Below are 22,644 nucleotides of genomic sequence, written 5' to 3' on the forward strand. Positions count from 1 at the left end.
GTTTGGTAATAAGATTGTTTTTAATATATGTTTAGATAAGCAGACACATTCCATATATTGTGGGGGGAGAAACATCTGTGCTTTTTAGAATATCTAATTTTGGGAAGCATTTCATAATTTAAAGTACTTGGATTTCTGTTTTAGAAATATCTACCAGAATCTTAAATGTTCCATCTTCCTGACAACTTATTATGCAATTGTGCTCTGAAGAATAGAAAACATCCTTTAAATATTAGAAACAGTTTATGTATTTATGTATTTCAGGAGGTTAAGCAAGAAGACAGAAAGGAGTGTATTTAATTAGAGAACCATAGCCATTTATAGGAGTTTCAAGTAGATATTATTTTTATAAAGCAGAATTTCATAAGAGATAATATAAGACTTCAGTGCAAATAAAAATGATCAATGAAACTAAAATATTTTTTACAGTGTAGTCAGGATGTGCATTCAATATAATAACCCAAATATAAACAGAATGGAACCAATTTCCAAAACTTAGTCTACAATTCAGTCAGCATTTATGTACTTTCCTAAAATCATTATAATAGCCCCGACTTTCATTATATAATATTTTCAAAGGGATGTCTTTTGTGCAGAACATGATTGAGCTGTTTAGATTAAAACTATAATTACAAATTGCTTTATTAAGTTTATAATCCTCTGATGAGAGAAATGAGTTATTTACTAACCATCCTAATGACCTCACTGCTCACATAGATATTTTTGGCAAACCTTCAAGGCAAGATTCACCAAAATTCAGAAATACATAATATTGTTTAATAAGCAAAATAAGCCTGGAATATAAATACATCCATCCAAATAAAATTTTACAGAGATTATGGACATCTGTACATTTATGAGTAGATTATTTTATTAAAATATTTGTTTTTACATTGAATTATATTAATATTCAAATCATACCTTAAAATCGAAGAAGATTTAACCATGTAATAAATGCAGTGTTTTATTATTTCAACTGCTAGTTTTTCTTCCTCCTGTTAAATTTTAATTATGCTCAATGTATTCTAAACTTATAGGAAGAAAGATAGAGGATTAAAATAGTTATTACATTAAATAATGCCTGTCTTTCCCAATTAAATGTAAGCTATTTGAAGTCATGAATCCTTTTATGTTTGACTTGGTATTCACAGTTTGGAGAACGCCTGACACATGGCAGGTAATTAGTAAATGCCTTGTTGACTAACTGAATGACTGCCTTTTTATCAGTTAAATTTCAAATGAAACACTGAAGCAAAATATACAAATAGTGTTGCTAATGGAAGCAAATACTTTAATTTAAAAGCTGTAATGAAGTTTTGTGGACTCTAAATCATTTTATTACTTGGACAAAATAGTGACTAAAAGTCTTTAGAAAAGAGAAATGCCAGGGTGCTCTTTAATACAAATCTTGTCTTTTATGTAAGAACACAAATCCCCAAGACTTATAACATGGGCTTTGTTAAATGTTCATAACATGTGTGAATCCCTCATAAATATTTGTGAAACTTTGAAAAAAACATTGATTCTCTTTACACATGCATTTACACTGAGTGTATCATTCTTTCTACACTACTTCAAAGAGAACATTTTTTTCCCTTACAGTATTAATAAGCTTCTTAATACTTATTAATGAGTAAGTAAAACTGGATATCTGAAAATAACGCTTTTCCATTAAAACATTTGGTTCAGCAAATGGGAGCCTACTTGCTTCTTTGGTTCAGCTCAATTTTGCCTGATGCAGAACAAACACATTTGGTTTTTAAATATATTTTCTCTAGAATAGTTTTAAGCAGTCAGTGATCATCTCCTTGCAATTATCCTCTTCTGCATTTCCAACAAAGTAATTTCAGGTTTCTTTGAAATGTTGTCTGTTTTTGTTTTTTTTTTTCCTTCCATTTAAGTTTGTGATTTGAATTTCATTTTCTGGCTAGGCTGATTGTATTTCCTTGAGTTCAACTCTCCGGTAACATTTTTAGGTGTATCTAATCTCACATTCCAAGCTAAATAAGATTACTGTTGACAGTCTAAATTCTTGTTTAAAAGTTCAGACGCCATAGAGAATTTTCATGCTATATTTTTAGCCTAAAGTTGTGTTTATACAAAGTTTTTTATTCATATGTTCAATTATTTTAAGCAAAATATACCTTTGAAGAAAGTAAAATAGACATTTCATGAATACATGAATAACCTTATATATGGAACTTTCATTAATTGATTTCTACTTGTGTCACTATGTTCTTGCATTGCTATAAATAAACACCCAAGGCTAGGTAATTTACAAAGAAAAGAAGTTAAATGGGCTCATGATTTTGCAGGCTTTAGAAGAAGCATGATGTTGGCTTCTGCTTCTGGTGAGGCCTCAGGAAGCTTATAATCATGTCTGAAGGTAAAGGGGAGCCAGAATGTTACCTGGTCAAAGGAGGGGCAAGAGAGAGTCAGGGAGGTGCCACACTTCAAAACAACCAGATCTTGTGAGAACTCACTCACTGTCTTGAGGATAGCACCAAGCCATTCATGAGGGATTTGTTGCCATGTCCCAAAACTTCCCACCAGGCCCCACCTCTAACATAGGTGATTACATTTCAACATGAGATTTGGAGGAGACACATACCCAAACCATATCACTGCCATTTTGATTGTGAAGCTTTTCCTTGTTTGACATTAGATGAACAGAAATATGAATGAGAAACTGTCATTGTCTTTTCCTCCAGGGCAGTGACTCCTGCCTGCAATCCCATCACTTTGGGAGGCTGAGGCAGGAGGATTACTTTAGGCCAGCAGTTCAAAACCAGCCTGGTCAACAATGTGAGCCTTTCTCTCAAAAAGAGAAAGAAAAACATAATTAGCCAGGTATGGTGTTGTGCATGTGTAGTTTCAGCTATTGAGAGGCTGAGGCAGGAGGATTGCTTGAGCCCAGGTGTTCAAGGTTGCAATGAGCCATGATCACATCACTACACTCCAGCCTGCACAACAAAGCAAGACACTGTCTCCAAAAAGAAGAAATTATTATTTTGGGGGATAGAGATATGCATAACGGAGACAACTACATATTAACAACTGACTACAGTAAAATGTGTTTCACTATGACATACTGAAAATGAAAGTTTAAAAATTATCTCTCTGAGATGGTGGGAAAAAAATCCTCAGAAAGGTGGTATAATGACTTTTTAAACTTGAATTTCAAGGATAAGTGCATATACCATCTGTTTTCAAATCTTTTATACACTATACATAACTTAGCAATTGGTCACAAACTCTGTCAAAGAAATGTTTCCATTCATTATATCAACATTCAGTGCATTAGAGAAAAGACCAGTATCAGATACAATTGCCCAGTCTTGAGTATATAACCTTCTAATGGCTAAGAATTAGGGGAGTAATGAACCCTGCGAGTTAGAAGGATAGGAATGCTGAGTGGAGAGGGAATTTTGTTGCAGTTTGCATCTTGCATGTTTTAATGCTGTTTTCAGCCCAAATTGACCCTAAAATTCTCTTTCATTCAAAAAACCAACTAATAGGAAAAAGCTGGGCCCAATATTGACAAGCCATGATTGAAAAGATTTATTAAAATCTCCGATATCACCAGACACACATCTTGAGACATAATTCACAGGACCTTGGAGCACAATCCACTGAGCAGTGATGCGGCTTCAGGGAGATACCAGTTGCTGCCAATCCTTTCTCCTTTTTTCTTTTGTGCACTAAACTCAATAAATAGCGCTGTTTTACTTGTACATAAAAATTCATGGTACATAGAGTTTTCAGACATATTGAAAAATATGGGAGAGAAAGAAAGAATTTTAATGGGGTGTGTATATATATTGATGGAGCTAGCTCTGAAGCCATTTGTTGATGTTGGCAAGAGGATAAAGTAAGAGCAGACTAAGTTTAATTTATTGTTACTACTTCCTTGGGCTCTGAAAAAAGGCGATCTTGGATAAGAGCTTTAAAAATAAGCACTGCATTTAATTGCTTTTGCAAAGAAAATCTTTCATGTTGATAGCAATAAATATTAATGAGTATAAGAATAGAAAATGAGATAATGGGAATAGAATCCTTCATCAGAATAACAATGCATGAAAACCAATTTTGGGACTTCAAATTCCAGCCCTGTTTGTGTAACTCTTACTTTGCTAACCTCCTACTGAAAGCAACTATGAAAGCTGGATAAAGAACATACAACAACTGCTTGAATACTTCATTATATAATTCAGGCAAGCTGAACTATAGTGGTCAACGGAACAGAGAAAAACGGAAATCCAGCATGGTGAGATTTTCAAATTAGTCTCTCTGACTATTCCATTGGGTAAATTCCTTTTTTCTTTCGCGCATCAAATAGGGAAATTGTCCTTTTAACTGGCTTTAAGTGGAACATGGTAGTCTAGGAACACAAAACATTTGTTTAAACTAGAAGACAGAGATTGGCGTTTTGGAGTTCCATGAATACCAGGAGTTGTTCAGAAAGATCCTAAACTGCAGAGTGAGGCTAACCTCCTAAAATTCACAGAGGTAAAAATTAAAAAATAAATAAGTAAACAAAGTGTACTCCTATATTTTTCCAGAAAGAAAACTTCAAGCCCAGATAGTTCATCCAGTTATATTTACCAACATTTTAAGAAAGAATTAACACCAATCTTAAACTATTTAGGGAAGACAAATTTAAAAATAAAGCATCTCTTAATTTTCTTTATTTATAAATAAGCATAATAATAAGTAAAACAACAAAAACATTATAAGAAAAGAAAAATTGTATCTTAGTATTTTACTTAAAGTCAGATGCACAAATGTCTATAGAAATTTTAGCAAATTAATTAAAGTAGAACATAGAAGGATTTTATAACATGATTAAGGTGAGTTTATACCAAGAATTCATTTTTAACATTCAAATATCAATAAATTTTACTCTAGCTACAGAATAAAGGGAAATCTATCAATAGATGCAAAGACATTTGACAAAAATCATGATAAATTAAATAAAAAAATTATTTACTCATGATTTAATATCTTAGAACACTGAAAATAAAATTGAGCATTTAAAATCTGATGAAGTATAACTAATAGCTACTAAAGCAAAAATTGCATCAGTGATTAAAAACTGCACACCTTTCCTCTGAAATCAATTACATAAACATGTCCACTGCAACCAAGTCTAGTCAACAACGCAGTAAGGCCAGCAAATAAAATGCATATATAAATATTGGAAGGGAATAAATTACACTACCCACATGCAGTTAAAATCACCAAAATGCAGACAATCTATAAAAATTTAAAATAATTGTCTTAGTTGTTGGTTAAAAAAATTAATATGAAAAAATTGTATTTTTATATTTTAGAAAAATCAGATAAGCCATTGACCATATATCGTTCGAAGCATAAAAATTTACATAGATCTAGCATTGTCTTTATATGGAAAACTATCAAACATAATTGAATGAATTTAAAATTATAAATAAGAAGATGAAAATTTTACACTTGTAGATCAAAAATTCTATGTTGTCAAGGCTTTCTGAAATGATCTATTGAACAAAACCTAATCAAAACAGTGGCAGGTCTTTTCAAAATTGTTTTAAATTTATATAAAAGTTAAAATGGCTAAGATAGTCAAAATACTTTTGAAGACAAATAAAGCTTAATATTTGCACTGCTAAATTTCAAGTCCTTTTGTTAAAATGAAGTAATTAATGCACTGTTGTATTGGTGAAAGAATAAATAGAAACAGGTATGTAACAAAATGGAAAAAAACAACCTAGTATGTACATGATCACCAATTGTATAACAAAGTAACTATGACAATGATACTGCTATGGCTTGAAGCAGGAGTGTTAATTTCCTTAAATCTGTGATTTTTAAATTTGAATTCTATGCACTATCTGGATATCAAATTAAAGGGACTCATGAACTTGAGTGGGACAGAATTAAAACTTTATTTCTGCTAATCTCTAAACAAAGTGTATTATTCCTTTCATATATATGTATGAATATAGGCAGCAAATAGCATTACTATTAGCAGTATATGGAAACTGTCACCAATAAAAATCATAGAAATTTTAGTTCTTGAAGAAATACTGAAATATCCTTTCAACTCATGGCATTTAAAAAATTAAATTAGCTATCAGACTTGCTGCTGAATATTGTTAAACATTTTGGTATGAAAGAATCAATTTATTACTCATAAAGTTGAATTTATTGATAATATTTCAGTGTAAATGCTTACTTATATAACATTTAATTTTACTATTTAAATTATTTTTCTTTTTTTTTTTTTGTTTCTTGGTTTTTTGAGGCATAGTCTCACTCAATCTGTTGCCCAGGCTGAAGTGCAGTGGCATGATCTCGGCTCACTGCAACCTCCGCCTCCTGGGGTCAAGCGATTCTTCCGCCTCAGCTGGGACTACGGGTGTGTGCCACCATGCCCGGCTAATTTTTGTATTTTTAGTAGGGCTGGGGTTTCACTATGTTGGTCAGGCTGGTCTCAAATGCCTGGCCTCAGGTCATCTGCCCACCATGGCCTCCTGAAGTGCTGGGACTACATGTGTGAGCCACTGCTCCCATCCATTCTTTTTTCGTATTTAAAAATCTTTTCTGCTAAGACATCTTAGCTTTCTTTTTATTTCCAATAGATTTAATGATACAAATATATATGAGGATATTAAATCAATTGGGTATACTTACAGAAAACAAACAAAAGACCAAAAAAAAAAATCAAAAATGTTTTCCCTAATTAACATGGTACACAGAAAACTGTTTCCAGATGGACTTACATCTATTTTTGTTTGTTTGTTTGATTGTTTGTTTTTGAGGTAGAGTTTTGCTCTTGTTGCCCAGGCTGGAGTGCAATGGCCTGATCTCATCTCACCAGAACCTATTCCTCCCAGGTTCAAGCCATTCTCATGCCCTGCCTCAGCCTACCAAGTAGCTGGGCTTACAGGCACATGCCACCACGCCCAGCTAATTTTGTGTTTTCAGTAGAGACCAGGTTTCTCCATGTTGGTCAGGATCGAACTCCTGGCCTTAGATCATCTGCCCACCTTGACCTCCCAAAGTGCTGGGATTACAGGCATGGGCCACTGTGCCCAGCCTTGGACTTATATTTAAATATGAAATTAGATCAATAAAGCTTTTAGAAGACAACACAGGGGAATATTATAAGAAACTTGCCAGTGGCACCCTTCTTTTTTAAACAGAAAAAAAAAGCATTATACAAAAAATTACCAGCAAATTGGACCATTTGAAAGTCAGTAGATCTAGTCATCAAAGAGCACATTAAGACTGTGAAGAGTCAAGCCACAAGGTTAATGAAACATAGACTATGTAATATTGACAATGTATTATTTGATATTTAATTTTTCTAAGAAAGTATTTAAAAACATTTTCAAAATAAGAAAAAGAAGACAAAGAGCTCAATAAAAAATAGGCAAAGGGCTTGAACAGGTGCTCATATAAGTGTCTTTCCAATGAGTCCTAAGCTTACCAAAAGATGTTCAAAGTTATCAGTCATCAAAGTGCAAATGCAAACACAATGAGACATATACCAGTGGCATAGCTACTATTATTTTTTTTTCTTTTCAAAGCACTAAAATAATCAAGCATTGAAAACATATGGATCAACTTAAACTCTCATTGTCCAATTGGTAGAATGGGAAGTTGGAAATAAATATTAGAAAATGTTTTGCAGTATCTACTAAACTTGAACTATGCATTTTCTATGACCCAGGTCTTTTAGTCTTAAATAGAAATGCTTACATGTGTTCATCAAAGGACATTGACCAGAGTGTTGATAGATGCTTAAGTCATTATATATCTAAACTAGAAAAAAATAGTCCATCATAATTGAATGTATAAATAAATCCTACTATATTAATATGATGGAAATTAGTTTGATAATAGAAACCAACTATTATTTGAATCACTTAATGCTTAAAAATGTTTTATTGATAACAAAAGCTATAAAATAGTAATCATAGTAATAGCAACACCAGCATGTTTCTTAATTGTGATATGTTGACATAATCTAGAAAATTCTTAGAAAATCAGTACACAGGAAAAATAAAATGGAATTTTGTTAATTTACCTTTTATGTGTCAATATATACTTTATTTTCTTAACTGGGTTATTTAAGAAATATGGGCATTTTTAACCAAAGTTAGATGTTAACTTTACATATTTTAAAAATAGTATGAAACTCTATACATTTGCAACAAATACAGTAATATAAAAACATAACATATGCAACTTAGAGAAAAACAATTGGCAGCAAAAGGAACAACAGCAAATGAAAAGCATAAAACAGCAGAACTAAGACCAACTAGATTATTTTGATAATACTATACTGAAAAAACCATTACATTGGGTCAAAAATTAAGTCCACATGTAAGCTATTTACAGAAAATAAACACAGAACAAATCTGCTTTGAAAGTGTAAAATAATAATGTGGAGAAAAAAATTTGTCTGATAATTGCAAAGCAAAAGTATACATAGATAACAAATGCTACATAATGTTAAAGTTAGAACAAAAATATTAACTTAGTCAAAGAAGATCTTGTATTTTTTTAGAGTGTAAACCATAGTGATTATGATGAAAGAGAATAAGGATTAAATAGAACTGTAGCAGATAAAACAAAAAATGTTAAAAGTTTAAAGAAAAAGCCTAAAAAAGGCATTAATAATGAGTCCAGTTTAGCACACATCTCATAAATTGATAGGTCCATCTCTCAAATATAAACACAGCAGTGAATTTCTGATAGCAATCAAAGTGCACTGAGATATACTTTTTGTTTCCAGAGCATTAATAAAAGATTTGTTTCAGTAAGATCAAGGTGCTTGCCTCTGTAGCACATATACTAAAATTGGAATGACACAGAGAAGATTAGCATGGCTCCTGCCCAAAAACCTAAAAATAAAATTAAAAAAATGAAGATCAGCTAACACATACCAGTGGTAATCTAACAAAATTCCAGAATTATATAGCCACATTTTTAAATTGGGATATAAACCACTACGTTAATAACAAAGATGAAAAATGATTAGAATGACATCTATAAATTGATATGGAGGGATTCCCAGGATATACGGCTAAATAGAAAAAAGAAATGTGTAAAATAGTATCTACAGCATGCTACCTTTCATATATATACCTATGAAAGTCCTTGATTTCCCTAAGAACTTTTTATTTGCAGTCATAATTTAGCTGTTTGGTGCAAGGGACCTAGCTTGAGGCGTATCCTGGCTCTTGACGTAACTTCCTCACTCAGCTTAATCACTTCCATCTTTTGATTTAAAGTAATTGACAGGAGACACTTCCTTTCACTTGAACACTCAGAGGCCATTGCAGTTGGATGAATTTTGATCTCATTATCTCAGGGCACGAAGGCCCAAGGAAAGGGAATGAGATGGGGAAACAATTGTTCTGTAAAGCAGTCAGAACACACACATTTATGGATTGTTTGGAGGCTTATATGAGTGAGATTCATTGTTCCCCAAAACAAATTACAATAGTAACATCAAAAATAGCTGATTACAGATCCCCATAACAGACATAATGATAATGAAAAAGCTTGATATATTGTGACAGCTACCAAAATGTGAAAGAGACAAGAAATAAACATATGCTATTGGAAAATTGGTACTGATAGACACTTGATGCAGGGTTGCCACAAACATTAAATTTGTAAAAATTAAAAATGCATTATCTGTGAAGTACAATAAAATGAAGCACAATAAAAAAACGGTATGTCTGTGGTTTCAAAATATCTATACAAATTATACGTAATCACAAAGTTAAAAATGCTAACTTTAGAGAACTTGGCAGATACCATCTTAACTAATCAACGAAGGATAAACTAATTAGCAATTGGAAAATCTGATATCGTATGCCTTTGCACCTTGTGTACTGTGGTACACCTGCAAAATTTATAGCCCAAAATATGTATGCACACACACATACATGATTCATGCATATATATACATATGTATAAAACATTTGACATACACTGTAAGGTATACATGCAGTGCAAATATATTTGAAAATATTACAAGTGAATATTTCTTGTTATGAATGTTATGTATATATGTGTGTGTATATATATATGTATATATATACATGCAAGCATGCATTCATACAGCAAATTTGGGAAACTATCAACCATCAGGGAATCGGGGTGAAGTGTGTGCATGAATTCTTTGTATCATTTTTATAAATTCTCTTTAAGTCTGAAAAATTTTTTAAATAAAAAACTAAAAGAAAACGCCTAAACTAAACATCCTGATATTTATAACTTTTTAAATTCTTGTAACTATGTAAGGTGCTGGGTCAAGATCTATGAATAGGCCATTTTGTACATTTAATTCTTTTGTAAAAGGCAAACACAGTGATACATTTTGTGACACTACGAAGACATATTTGTTGCTTTTGAAGCCCACGGAACCAGCCTCTGTCCCCATATGAAGGAATTATATGATAAAAGTAACTGAAGTTATGAAACATAAAACTCTGGAAGCCTGAAAAAAAATTTATCGGTATAAGCTGTGTGTGCATGTCTGTGTGTGTGTCTGTGTGTGTGTGTGTGTGTGTGTGCGCGCGTGTGTGTGTGTCCCAGTTACCATTATCATCAATTACCTTGTTAAAAATGTACCTTGACTAATGTTGTTTGTTCTCTGAATTAAACTCTCGCATGGTCATTGCCCTTTAAGGTCAAATCCTCCCTTACCTCCTTCCCCAGTCCGTGCTGGGGGACAGCTCTACAGTGAATTTTGTATGGCATTTTCATCAGTGCTTATTTTAATTTCCGCAACTGTGCTCTCTATTAATTTATTGAATTCCCCTGTTCCTTTTTGACATACTTATCCTGCTACTCTAAAATATTTATGACCCAGATATCTGACAATCATATCAGTCAGAAAACCATTTTACTTAAAAAAACCATTTCCTATCTCAATTTTACTCTATTACTTTTTTGTTTTAGTTTCTTTAGTGTGAAAACGTATAATATATGGATAGTTAAAATATAGTTTTGATTACATATATTGAAAACAAGAAACCATTCTCTTAAATCTTGTAAGTGCTAAAGATGTTAATGAATTTTATATATCTTTGATAGTAATACAAATTCGACTAAAAGAACATTTTGTCAAAATTAACTGTGTAATAGTGATGAGTTTTTAAATAATTATTTATTCTGGAAGAGTACTCGTAAATGAGTTTTAACATTTATAACAAAAAATACTCACTTGTAATACTTTCAAATGTATTTGCACTGCATGTATATCTTAGAACATGTCAAATGTTGAGTTGCTGTCATTTTTAAAATTCTAATATTTCTGATAAAAAATTAGAGCTTAAAATAAACTTAGTATGTTCTTAAAAGTTTAGCATACCACACATGCACACACACATGCACTAACATACACACGCATTTTTCTTTCTAACATACAGCTTTAAACTATATTAACCTTGAAGAATTGTAGCATTAATGGATATCTTTCTATGTTGATGGATGATAATTAAGACCATTAGTCCCTTCTTAATGTTTTTTCTCAGTTTAATGTCAGTGTACACTAATATTTTTGGATTTGTTAAACAGAATTACCTATTGTTTATTTTTAAATTATGGCTAGTAGGGCTTCTATACGAAAGTATTGAAAGTAAATAACTAAATATTTATAAATTTAAATATTCCAAAAAGTGTTAATTATTTTCTTGTAGATATAAGTGGATGTACACTCATGTATTTTAACATCACTAACATATATCCAAATGTTTAAGGCCCAAACCAACATTTTCTGATCTGGAATGGTTTTTGAAAAATAGTGCTTCTTCACAGATATGCATTTCTAGATGTAAGTGGACAATACTGATAGCTCCTGATTCAATGCCTTATTTGCATTCAATATAATGAAAAGGAATAAAGTATTTGGAAAGTTAGACTGAACTTCTGTAGCTCCTCCCATACCTCATGTGTGGCTGTTCCTCATTGATTTTTATATCTCTTTCCCCCTTAAACACCTCTGCTTTTGCTTATTTTTCCTTTTTTAAAATTTAATTTTAAATGATATGAACCATCTTCAAAAATGTCTCATCATATAGATTTAATTTTAAACTGTTGCATTAGTTCCTTTTGTTCTTATGCAGTTTACAATTGATATTTATAAAAGTTTAATATCCAACTGTCTACAGAATTGTAAGGGAACTGGGTATCTTGGCTGCTGGAAAGAGGATATTTGAGGAGGTAATTTTTACCCTCATCTGTATCAACATTGACTTCATTTTTCTTCTATAGCAAGAGTTCTGCTTAATATGATGAGACTCATTGAAAGTAAGAAGGCAAAAAAAAAAAATTCATAGAAACAGAAACACTGTAGAACTTGATATCACCATCTTAAAGCAAAATCTTGATTATTTACAATCATAGTGAGAAGTAAATCACTATCCTTTTATCTCTTTATGATTTATTCACATGTCAGTGGTCTACGACTTAACATTAAAACTTTTATCTTTCTGAGAAGCAAATGTGGTCTCAAGCTAATTTCCAATCAATGCTTTTCATAGCTTTTTGCATGCAGACATGGGCAGTCATTAAATTTCACAGTTCAGCTTTTGTTCTTTGCCCTTTAATTCTCACATTTTCTTTGTGTGTTAGAGGATAAAAGAAGATGCCTTCAAATAAATGTGCCACATTATAATCCTTTAGATTTAAACCGCAGGATCCCTACCCTGTAGCTAAAGCATTTACTTCTATAGTAAGCTCTGCTCATTTGGATACAACTTGAAGACGCTATCTATTAGCCTTTTTCTAAGTGTATTCATAAATTGTTTTTAAAGACTTTTATAAAACAGAGAAATAATAACTAGTCTTTAACGTTTCTAAAAGAAAGCACTGTTTTGATAATATAAAAATTATATATTCATAAAACAAGCAGTGCTACAGAGGTTAATCACTGCAAAAAGTCTAATTTAAGATGCAATTATGGATCACTCAGTTTGCTTCCTGGGAACCATGAGAATTCTAAATTGGAGCAAGTATAAATTATAGCTCATTGTGTCCTATTTAATTTACTTATGTCATAACAACTTTTTCATATCTAATGTTATATATTATTCAGTCATCTTAGTAAAATGTTGCCTTTTTGTTTGCAGTTTCATGATAATAAAATTGTCTATTTAAATTCTTTAATAAAAAATAAATGCTTTGTATTTTCTGAAAACAAATGCAACATCAATGTATTACTAAGAAAAAATGCCACAAAATTATTACAAATGTTTAAGCCTTGTTAACTAAAGACATCTAAAGTGACTGTTTCTTTCTGAAAGATCAATTTTTAAAATTAGTATTTTCATAATTACTTTGATAATGAGCGATTGTTAGACATCTTATATATGATTTTCTGTAATAACAGGCAAGGATGCCCTATCTACATAATTTTCTGATGGCCAGAATGTTCTATCTTAGAACAGGATTTTGCTGTATAAATTTAAAACAATTACCAAGTTTTAGAAAGTGACCACTTCCTCAGAATGAGAAAAATCTTCACAATTTTTATCCAGGACATTACCAATAGTACTACCAAATTTCCCAGCCACTAATCCAGCTTCTCCTTGGTCCCCATTGTTTATGCTCCTGTTCTAGTTAAACAATGTTTGCACTATGGACAGAGAATTCTATCGTATCATGCTTTTTGTAGTACATGCACTACAAAGGTATTCATTTGGGTACGATATGAACAAATAAAATATAATATTAAAATATTTAATTTTCTAAACATTTAAAATCAGATTTCTAAATGAAAACAGTTCATTTATTATTCATTAAGTTTACTGAATTAACCTCACTACTGAGTGAAATAAAATACTCATCTTTCTGAAATATAGTAATACCTAAAGAAAAGAAGCATATATTAGATAAAATATTTTTCTGAACTTATTAATGTAAACTTACGTGTTTCATCTCTACCTGCATGTGCAGAGACTATTAAAATCTAATTCAGCCTCATTGATTACTAGTGTAAGTATGCCATAGCTTTTTCTGCAAGCTGTATTTATAATATAAATGATTCATATGTCATATTTTAAATAAAACTATACAAAAATGCTACACTTGATCTTTTTTATTGAAGCCTTATTGGAGCTATATCTTACCTTGTGAACATGGTCTTTTATCAAATTTACTGTATGCACTTATATGGACATCGAAAATGCTCTGAATTAGACTCAAATTTTTTCCATAGAGCTTCAGGAAACCTAATCATTTTAAAATAGAACATTTTCAAGGATGAATCTTAAAACTATTTACAATCCATTTTGGTATGTGATTTCAGTGAGTGAATCAGACTAAGTAAAATACTTGACAGGTGGCATGAACAATTAGATTTGTTGTGGCTTATGAATATTTGAAAATGTGGCTGTTTATATGAATTGATCAATTATTTCTATGAAGATGATTTTTGAACAGATATAGTTTTTGAAAGTAACAAATTTCAGGTGATGTAAACCCAGATTAGTCAATGAATCACAAAAGTGACTCATATACCAAATATTTATCAAGTCAAGGAAGGTCAGAGTATGATGATTACAGCACAAACTTCATTTAAATAATAATGTGTCTAATAGCCAAATTACAACTGTATTGTCAACAATGTATAAAAAAGCGTGATAAAAATGTGAAAAAAAGGAATTCAATAGATAAGAGATATCAGAAGTTGGACATTCTGGTATCTGAGATACCTAGAAATAAAAAGCATGCCCATTTCACAACTTCCCTCCTTGTGATCTCAGAAATACACATTGCATTTATCCTAGAGTGTCATTTGACCGATGGCTGGATAGTCATCCCTCAAGTGACTGTCCCTTCTGGTTTTCTATGTTTTTTGTTCTGATTTTTCAGGTTAGGTTGGTAGCTGGAACAAGCAATGATCTGGGCTTGTAAAAGGTACTGACAAGAAGTTGCTACTGGGAATAATTGCAGAAGGTCAAGAAACCAGAAGTTCAGAAGTAATTTGAGTTTGGAGGTCAAACATAGCAGTAAGGCAACTGTCAGGTGATGAACTCAAGGGTAGATTGTTATGGAAAGATGAGCTGTCAGGTCTCTTATGAGTGATACCAAAAGTGAGCCAAAGCTGTCTAGGGAAACAGAAGGAAAACTCAAGGGTCAGAGTTCCACCATCTAGAAATGATCTAAGTAAAGTTCTATTCAAGTTTCTATCAGGTCACTGGGGGCATCCAATGCCCTTATTAAGTCCTCGTACAGAATATTTCTAGGCCATTAGGAAATAAGTCTGTAAATTAAGTAATAGCTAGAATGGTTCTGAAATTCTGAATAATAGATGCTATAAAAGGGGCTTTTATTTTATTTAAAAATAACATTCAGGTGAATCAATTTTTAAAAAGATGAAATACATGAAAAATATTATAAATTTGGAATAAATAAAATGTTCCATTTTACAGCATATCTAGTTCATAGGCTGGCTCCTTTCATTTAGACACAAACTCGAGAGGACCTTCATCAGCCATTGAACTAAAATCTATGATAGGAAGCAGTCACCTTTCCCATTGACATTTTAAGCATAAAAAAGTTAAATTTCAGAAAAATGTTTTAAAAGTAAACTTTTAGAAATTATATTATAATACCATTGCATACCTGCTTTTGATAATTATTTAAATTAATAAAAATTTAAATTAATTTTTTTATTAATTTGGCTCCAAAGAACTTGTTCTCATTAAGTCCTTTGGAAATTTTATGTATTTATACTATTTCTACAACCTAGGCTGAAGCTTTTCTCTTTAGCTATGATTATGCTTTTCAAGGTTTTAGTGATCAACTGTTTTTTTTCAAAGGAAACATAACCTTCTCACCAATTGAAGTTCACACACACACACTGAACCAAGGGAGAAAGATTAGATATTTATTGTACTTCAATTGCTTGTGACATTCTAGTGAAAGCTAACTACCTGTCCACTAACCCAACTCACCCATATTTCTTATCTAATAACATTTAAAAAGCAAATGAAAATATAATGGAAACAAAAATTGAAATCTGATCAATAAAATCTGAAATTATCATCATTCATGTGTAATTAATTCCATAAAGCAATTGGCATATTATCTAAAAACTGTAATCCAATTGATTTATCCCAATTTTATATGATTAATATTGACCAAATAATTTAAAATTATTAAAAATAAAACTCATGATTCATATGCTCTTCTTAATTATGCTATATGACAGACCTGGAAAGACAATTAACAATTAAATCCTGCATATCACTGAGCCTTGTGTTTTTATTCACTTATTCAACAATTCAAGAAGTATTCTTTGAATAACTTATTTGTCAGGAGACACAGTAGCGAAAAGAAAACAGACAAACTTTTGACCTTTCTAAAATGTGCATTCTACTGGTAGAAGTCAGACAAGTGAACATTATAAAATATTAGACATAAAATATACAGCATCCCTGGTGGTGATCGCTGCTTAGACAAAGAAGAATAGGGAATGCTGGGAGTAGGGTATTGCAATCTGAAATAAGATTATGACAAAAAGCATGAATTAGAATGGGATTTTAGAGACTACAGAAGGTGAGAAAACGAGCCTTGTATATATACTGGAGAAAAGCATTCCAGACAAAAATAACAAGTGCAAAGGCCCATTGGCAAGGTCTCTACAATTGAATTTAAGAACCAGCAAATTGGTCATGGTGGAAGAGCAAAAGTAGTAAAGGCACTAAAAGTAAAAAGAGGTGAAGACAGCTAGGTAGGAGGAAGGCAAATCATGTGTGGTACATTTTGGCTTTCACTCTGGGTGATATGGAAAGTTGTTTGTGGGTTTTGACTCTAGAGAGTCTAATTTCATTTAATTTCTTAAAGTGAAGTGCAGGATAATATTGCCTCACACTTATAGATGGATAAAAGGACAGGGGATAGATGATAAAGAGAGATGATTGATAGATAGATAGAGATATTCCTTAATACTAATATTATATTATTACATGTATTATATATATAATGCATATGTAGTATGAATATAATGTATTATGAATATAATACATATGCATTATGAATGTATTTAATTTATATATTGATATATATTTTATTAAAGTGTATGCATATTAAAGAAAGTAATTCTGTTTTAGTTTCTGAAAAAGTCTTCTTAATAAGTGTTTTTACATACATACAAATTCTCCTAAAAAACATTGCCTCTTTAAAAAAAAATTTAACACAGTTTTCACAAAATACGTATAGAAAGCATTTATATCAACATAATAAAGATCATATATAAAAAACCTACAGCTAAAAGCATAATCAAAGAGGAAAGTCTGAAAACTTATTCTCTAAGATCTGGTACAAGATCCATCTTGCCACTTCTATTCAACATAATACTGAACGTCCTAGCCAGAGGAGTTAGATAAGGAAAAAACAAAACAAAACAAAACAAAACAAAAACAAAGACATTCAATTTGGAAAGGAGAAGTAAAATTCTTTCTCTTTTGAGATGACATAATCATATATATAGAGAACCCTAGGAACTCAACAAAAAAATTGTTAAAACTAAAATTCAGTAAAATTACATGATAAAATTTCAACACATAAAATTTAGTGAAATTTTTATACACTGACAGCAAACCTTTCAGAAAGGAAATTCAAAAAACAATCCCATTTGCAATATTAACAACAACAAATGTACTTAGGAATAAACTTATCTAAAGAGGTGAAGGACTTTTACACTGAAAACACTAATGGAGGAAATTAAAGGAGACAAAGGTAAAAGGAAAGACATGGGGTGTTCATGAATTAAAAGAGTTAGTATTGTTTTCTCACTTTAGGAAGAGTCTTCAAGCAATTACTCTTGAAACAGACACAGATGTTTCCCTTTCTTCATATGATGAAGATCAGGGACCCAAACGTTAGAAAAGCTAATGAGGCACCATTTGTCCCCATTGGAATGGCTATTTTGTAGTCATTGTCGCATATGGGTTACACAAACTGCAAAGCAGGGGAAATGCTAAAATATCCCTTCATCTGATCCACATGTGTGTGGCAGCTCAAGGCTTTGTTGCAGGAGCAATGACTGTTGGTATGAGCTATTCCACATATCAGGAATTCTGGGAAAAACATAAGCCTTAGAAAAAGAGATGCTGTCTTGATCTTGTTGGAGGAGCTTGCTGTAGTTAGACATCTCATTATTGAAGTTACATGTTAATGTTGAAAATAAACTATTTGAGTGTGTTCAGATGATACCATGATATTTTGAATACTGACTTCCTTTTTTGTAGGCTCAACTTGCCTGGTAACCAACTTACTAGTGACTAGCTTACTAGCTAGATCGTTCAGAGGAGTCAAGTTAACAGAAAACAAACACATCACCTAAATGCAGTTGATGATGTTAAAGTGTCCACCTTTTTCAACTGTTAAGGTGAAATTCATTCTAAAAAAGATAGCAGGCCAACCCTGAGTACTCCCAGTATGCTGAAGAATCTTGTTTTGGATGTTATATGAGTCCTATTTGCCTCAGATAATTCACCTTTTTTTCTTCCTGTGTTGTGGACTGGCTGGCTCTTTTAGAACTCTTGTCAAAAAAGTGCATGGAATATAACTTGTAAAGCCTCCCACAATTGAAAGTTTATATATGTGTGTGTGTTTAACCCAAACCTAGAAAGCTTATAAGAGAGCTATACAGTAGCAGTATTTATTAAAGAATCACAATTGTAAACATAAGAATAATTTAATTATGGATTCTATTTTGGTTCTTTTGTAATTGCAGAATTATATATTTGCTGCTGTTGCAATAATCTTTAAATGTCATCTTGAAAAGAATTATGTATTTTAACTGCTCATACAAAAGTAAATGAAGAACACGTTTTAAATATGTGCATTTTTTATTTTCTCCGTAAGAATGTTTAATGTTTAGTTGTTAAACATTAAACAAATTACCCATAGTGGAATTACTTAATGATTTATGAGCAAGCTGATTTGATCACACATTATGTGCCAACTTTGATATAATATGGAATCCTTTAATACACTGTGGAAATCTCTTGTCTATCCTGAATTTACATTTCATGGTGATAACATGGTGTATGTATTGTTACTAAAATTAGAGACCATAGAAAAAGACATAATATTGTTAAAATTTTCATACTACCCAAAGTCATTTTTTTTTTGAGACGAAGTCTCGCTCTATCACCCAGGCTGGAGTGCAGTGGTGCGATATCAGCTCACTGCAACCTCCATCTCCCAGATTCAAGCAATTCTCCTGCCTCAGCCTCCAGAATAGCTGGGACTGCAGGCATGTGCCACCACACCCGGCTAATTTTTTGTATTTTTAGTAGAGACAGGTTTCACCGTGTTAGCCAGGATGGTCTCAATCTCTTGACCTTGTAATCCACCTGCCTTGGCCTCCCAAAGTGCTGGGATTACAGGTGTGAACCACCACACCCAGCCCCCAATGGCATTTGTAACACAAATAGAAAATTCTAAAATTAATGTAAAAAAATACCAAGAATTCAAAAGCAATCTTGAGCAAGAAAAATAAAGCTGGATGCATGACACATTCCGATTTCAAAATATATTAAAAAGCTACAATAATCAAAACAGTATGGTGCAGTCACCTAAAGAAACGTTTAGACCAAACGAGCAGAATACAGAACACAGAAATACATCCATATGTTTACTGTCAACTTATCTTTGACAAGGGTGCCAAGACACACAATGAAAAAGGATAGCCTCTTAATAAGTGATGTTGGAAAAACTAAATATCTAAATTTGAAAGAATAAAAGTAAAACCTTATCTCACCATCATATTCAAAAGCCAATTTAAAAAATTTTAAAGACTTAAACATAAGACGTGAAAATGTAAAACTACTAGAAAAAACATAGGGAATAACCTTATTGACATTGGTCTTGACGACAGATTTTTGGTCATAACTCTAAAAGTACAGGCAACAAAAGCAAAAATAGACAATGGGATTGCATCAAACTAAAAAGTCTTTGCACAGCAAAAGAAAAAATCAACAGGTAAAAATGAAGCCTACTGAATTAGAGAAAATAGTTGCAACCCAAATATCGGATAAGAGGTTAATGTTCAAGATATATGAAGAACTCATACAACTCAATAGTGAAAAATAAATAAATGAAACCAAAAAAACAGGAACAACAGCAACAGCAACAACAAACTCAATGACCCAATCAAAAATTGGGCAAAGGACCGGGATAGGTATTTTCTAAAATAAGACATACAAATTTCTCAAAAGTATATAAAAAGGTGCTCAACATCACCAATCATCATGGAAATGCAAGTCTAAATCACAATAAACTATCACCTCACACCCTAAACTGGCTATTATAATGATAAAATGTGGTGGTGAGGATGTGGAAAATAGGGAACTCCTGTGCACTGTTAGTAGGAATATATATTGGCACAGTCATTATGAAAAACAGCATGGTGATACCTCAAAAATTAAAACATTGAACTACCACATCTTCCAGCAATGCCATTTCTATGTATATATCCAAAGAAAATCATATCTATGTCTTGAAATAATATCTACCATCTCATTTTCATTGCATCATTATTTACGGTAGAAAAGACATGGAAATAACCTAAATATTTATTAATGAATAAATGAAGAAAATTTTATATTATATACATCATACAGTTATATATGATGTATTATAATGTAAATATATGTATATAATATAGAAATATGTATAATGTAGTTTATATTACATACATATTATATATGTATATTATATATATAACATATATATATAACATATACATATACAACATATATATATAATGGAATGCTATTTAGGCTTTAAAAAGAAGGAAATCTTGTCATTTGCAACAAAATGAGTGAACCTGGAGGCTATTATGCTATGTAAAGTAAGCCAGATTCAGAAAGACAAATATTGCATGATCTCACTTGTATATGGAATACAAATAGTAAAACTGTAAGTAGAGAGTAGAATAGTGGTTGACATGGGTGGGGGTAGAGAGGAAGGAAGGAGAAAATAAAGAAATGTTGATAAAATGGTACAATGTTTCAGTTATGCAAGATGAATGTGTTATCAAGTTTTAATGAACAGCATGGCAAAAATTGTTAACAAAGTTGAAAAGTATACTTGTAATTAGCTAAGAGAGTAGATCTTAAGCACTCTCACCACACAAAAAAGTAACCATGTGAGGTGATGAATATGTTAATTAGCTTGAATGTGATGATCATTTCACAATGTACACATATATCAAGGCATTAAGCTTACACACTTAATAATGTAATTCCTCTCTGTCAATTATTCAATTAAGCTGGAGAAAAAAGATTTGTCTTGAACTGTGTTTATTTTAGAAACAACAAACTTGTCATATAAGGTCCTTTCAATTTTTAATAATAAATTTGACTTAATAAATAAAACTGTCACTAAGTTTAAAAGTCAACAAATAACATAATGCTAGATTTAACAGAAATCATCCTTATATGAACAATGTTAAAATCTTTGGTAGTTTTTTAATAATAACTGTTAATCTGACTTTAAAAGTATTTTTAGACATCCTTATAGTGAGCTCTTAATTTTCTGAGTATTTTTTAAAAGCAGCCGCAATATCCAAATTCTTCCTTAAGAATGACCTCTTATTGCAAGTGTCAAGTTTTTAGAAAAATTAATGTTGATATTGATTCCATCTCTTAAAATAATTAATATATTTAATATATATTAATTGTTATATTTTTAGAAATAACTTCATATTAATATGCCATCTGCCTTCTACTGAAAAATGTTTTTAAATGTTTCCTTTAAATAATTTTATTCATTATTGGATATAAAATTTAACACTGGTATGTTAAAATGGCTTTGTGTTAAAAAACAAAAACTGTATCATTATGAACTCTCCAGATTTTGTCTGATTAAAGTTATTCCAGTTTAAAAATCAAATAAGGTGACAAATATTTATAGCAGATCAAAATTATAAAGGGTATGAACTAGAAATCATATTCAAGGACATATGAATATTCCTTCTTTGCCTAAGAAATGAAAGTATAATTTGTGGAAATCTAAAATACTCCTAGAACTCTCTGCCTTCCCCTATCAAAGATTATGAAACACAAATTGTATCAGATCTATGTGGAGCTGGACTCATCATAAACAGTGGGCCAAATAATTAAGTCTCAGCTATGCATACTTCAATGTTGAAATATTCTTACAAAAAGGGACCTGTAAACTTCTTCCAGTTGTCATGTGAACACAATGCTTTCAATATCCTTGAGAATACTGAATGCTTCTACCAATACCACTACAGGCTGAGACAGCTTGAAGGTGTTCCAGCAAGGCAAGACTTCCATTCATCTTGAGAAGCTGAGATCTGAGAAAGTAAGTATGTGATCTTTCATTGTACATAAACCAATCCTTGGAGACAAACTATAGCTATAATCAGTGAAGAGCTCTGAGTAAGTTTTGAGGAAGTACAAGTCAAACTTAACTCCTAAAAATGTACTCTTCTAATGCTGTTTCTCTTCTAATGAACTAAAATTTATCTAGTTAGATTATCCTTTTTTATTATAGAAATATAATTATCAGATGTTACATTTTCCTAGATACAAATTTCAGACTTAAAAAACAATGAAATAAAAAGCCAAATTAGTATTTTCAAAAAAATATCCAAAG

At 31.4% G+C, this 22,644-nt stretch overlaps 1 non-coding gene and 1 pseudogene across 1 annotated transcript; both read left to right on the forward strand.

Annotated features, from left to right (window-relative positions):
- LOC116551140 overlaps positions 1 to 19,127 on the forward strand; it is a 34,112-nt pseudogene extending 14,985 nt beyond the window's left edge.
- On the forward strand, positions 8,818 to 8,919 carry LOC116551422. The gene has a single exon (XR_004268919.1). It is a non-coding gene; the product is annotated as a U6 spliceosomal RNA (small nuclear RNA).
- Positions 19,128 to 22,644: the final 3,517 nt, after the last annotated feature.

Source organism: Sapajus apella, unplaced genomic scaffold, assembly GCF_009761245.1.
Source record: "Sapajus apella isolate SASKATOON/1434 unplaced genomic scaffold, GSC_monkey_1.0 scaffold9, whole genome shotgun sequence".
Classification (NCBI taxonomy): Eukaryota; Metazoa; Chordata; class Mammalia; order Primates; family Cebidae; genus Sapajus; species Sapajus apella.